The following is a 3519-nucleotide window of genomic DNA, read 5'->3' on the forward strand; positions in this document are numbered from 1 at the left end:
GATGTGCAATGAATCAAGAGTGACATGTATGAAAAATTATGAATGGTGGCCATGCCACAAATACGATGTCAACTACATGATCATGCAAAGCAATATGACTATGATGAAGCGTGTCATAATAAACAGAACGGTGGAAAGTTGCATGGCAATATATCTCAGAATGGCTATGGAAATGCCATAATAGGTAGGTATGGTGGCTGTTTTGAGAAGGTAAATGATGGGTTTATGGTACCAGCGAAAGTTGCGCGGCACAAGAGAGGCTAGCAATGGTGGAAGGGTGAGAGTGTGTATAATCCATGGACTCAACATTAGTCATAAAGAACTCACATACTTATTGCAAAAATCTACAAGTCATCAAAACCAAGCACTACGCGCATGCTCCTAGGGGGATAGATTGGTAGGAAAAGACCATCGCTCGTCCCCGACCGCCACTCATAAGGAAGGCAATCAAAGAAACACCTCATGCTTCAAATTTGTCACACAACGGTTACCATACGTGCATGCTACGGGACTTGCAAACCTCAACACAAGTATTTCTCAATTTCACAATTACTCAACTAGCACGACTCTAATATCACAATCTTCATATCTCAAAACAATCATCAAGTATCAAACTTCTCATAGTATTCAATGCACTCTATATGAAAGTTTTTATTATACCCATCTTGAATGCCCATCATATTAGGACTAATTTATAACCAAAGCAAATTACCATGATGTTCTAAAAGACTCTCAAAATAATATAAGTGAAGCATGAGAGATCAATAATTTCTATAAAATAAAACCACCACCGTGCTCTAAAAAGATATAAGTGAAGCACTAGAGCAAAATTATCTAGCTCAAAAGATATAAGTGAAGCACATATAGTATTCTAATAAATTACGATTCATGTGTGTCTCTCCCAAAATGTGTGTACATCAAGGATGATTGAGGTAACTAAAAAGCAGATACTCAAATCATACAAGATGCTCCAAGCAAAACACATACACTACAAAAAAAGACACATCCGTGACATTTTGGGCCGAACGAATTTTTTCTGTCATACTTATGACACTTCTATGACAATAATTGTGACAAAACCCGGTATCATCATAGATGTGGTGGGGTCCTACTTCTATGACAAAAAATCATGACAGAAAATGGGCTTTTCGTCCTGGGCGGGCCGGAGACGCAGCTGCATGACATTCTTTCGGCCGTCCATGACGGAAAAACCATGGTAGAAGCGAGTGATTGCACTGCAGGCTACGCGTTACTGAACCCGAGCGATCAATCGATGGCTGTTAACTGAACCCGATCGAGCGATTCCTTCGCTACTGCTGCTAACTAAAGCCGATCGATGCTGCCTCTGGATGAACAGTGAGCGTTGCTGGGGGGGTTTGGATGAACAGTTCCCGGTGGGGGTGGATGAATAGGACCCCGTGGTGTTGCCTCTGGATGAACAGGACCCCGATCGATCGAGCCGGTTGGGGCTGGATGAACAGGACCCCGTGGAGGGCAGGATGAACAGGACCACCCCGTGGAGGGCAGAATGAACAGTAGACGGTGGAGGGCTGGATGAACAGTAGCCCGTGGAGGGGTGGTTGAACAGGAGCCCGTGGAGAGGGCTGGTTGAACAGTAGCCGGTGGAGTAGCGCGTGGTGGAGGCTGGATGAACAGGAGCCCGTGGATGAACAGTCGCAGGTGGAGGCTATAGGAGGTCGACGGTGGATGAACAGTAGCCCGTGGAGGTTGGAGGGGGTCGACGGTGGAGATGAACAGTATCCCGTGGAGTCCCGTTTTGCGGTACGCCACACCCCTCCCGATGAACAGGACCCCCGTTTCGACCGTAGCGCTCCAACACAAGTCCGTTTCCTCCGTTTTCTGATACGCCACACCCCTCCCGATCAACAGGACCCCCGTTTCGACCGTAGGAGGTCCGTTTCCTCCGTTTTGCGGTACGCCAGACCCCTCCTGATGAACAAGATCCTGTTTCAAACGTGGTCGGTCGAACACAAGGCTGTTTCCTCCGTTCTGCGGTACGCCAGGCCTCATTTCCATCGGCTGTTCCGTCCAAGCCCTCCCGATGAACACGACAACGCATTCCGTTCCGACCCAGCCAGTTGGCTCCCCATGAACACGACGACGACGCTGTTTCTCCGTTCCGACCCAGCCATGTACACGACCCCTGACCGTACGTATGCGCGAGTAGGCGTTCGAGACCCTGCCCGTATGTACGTACGTGGCCGTATTTTCTTTCTTGCAAATTGGCCGTTGTACGTACGTGTACATGCTACGTGCGCGCCTCTACTACGACACGTGCGTGCCTCTACATCGACCAATATGTACGTACACGTTCGCGACCAGAATGACAATGCTACGTACGCTTCGACCAGGTGGGTCTTGACTGTCAGGCACTTCCTTGCTTGCGAAGATGTAGCTAGTGGGTCCCAGCAGTCAAGGGGGCGAATCGTTTTTTTTGCCCGGATGCACTTCCTTGCGTACGAAGATGTAGCTGGTGGGTCCCTGCAGTCAGGGGGAAACATTTTTTCACGAAATACGGTGGCCCGTCCGGTGGGTCTCCCCTGTCAGGTGGAGGAATAAATATTTTGCGCGTAATAAGGAGGCACTTCCTTGCTGCGGCTGTGGACCCAGCTGTCAGCCTCTCCATGTACAGTCCACGTCCGATGGAAGCCGTTCCTTGACCACGTTGACCACACCGCGCCGAGAGCACCAGGGCGGTGGACGACGGCGAGGCCTATGAAGGGGATGACGCGGAGCCGGGGAAGACGCGGCAGTGGAAGCCCGCACGGAGAGGAGTACGAGGGTTCACTGGTTCGGCTGCGGTGTGAGGCTGCCGTCGCCGCAGGGCCTGGCCAGCGGTGGGAATAGTAGGGGGCGGTGAGTTCTCCGCGGCAGCATAGCCGGCCATGGGAGGCAGGAGCATGCGGCACGACCGGCGCTGCTTTGGGCGGCTGGAGCAACAAGACCAGAGGTTGAAGAAGCACTACGGCCGTTGGATGGACATCATACGGTCACTGGAGCTAGAATCATGCATATTGACTAAGTTGACAAAGCCCTCCGTCCCCGTCAACTTAGTAGGCCCACAAGTCAGCCTGCCACTATACTGGGTCCCAGCTAGCAGGGGGAGTATTCATTTTTTTGTGCGTAATAAGGACGCACATCCTTGCGTGCGAAGATATAGCTGGTGGGTCCGAGCTGTCAGCGGCGGTAACATTTTTTTCGCGAAATACAGAGGCCCTTTCGGTGGGTCCCAGATGTCAGGTGGAGGAATCATTATTTTGCGCGTAATAAGGAGGCATTTCCTTGCGTGCGGCCGTGGACCCAGCTGTCAGCCTCTCCATGTACAGTCCACTTCAGATGCATGTCGGTCGTTGACCACGTTGACCAGGCCGCGCCGGGAGCACCAGGGCGGTGGACGACGGCGAGGCCTAGGAAGGGAACGACACAGAGGCAGGGAAGACTCGGCAGTTGTTTCCCACGCAGAGGGGAGTACGACTATACGAGGGTTTACTGGTTCGT

Source organism: Aegilops tauschii, chromosome 4, assembly GCF_002575655.3.
Source record: "Aegilops tauschii subsp. strangulata cultivar AL8/78 chromosome 4, Aet v6.0, whole genome shotgun sequence".
NCBI lineage: Eukaryota > Viridiplantae > Streptophyta > Magnoliopsida > Poales > Poaceae > Aegilops > Aegilops tauschii.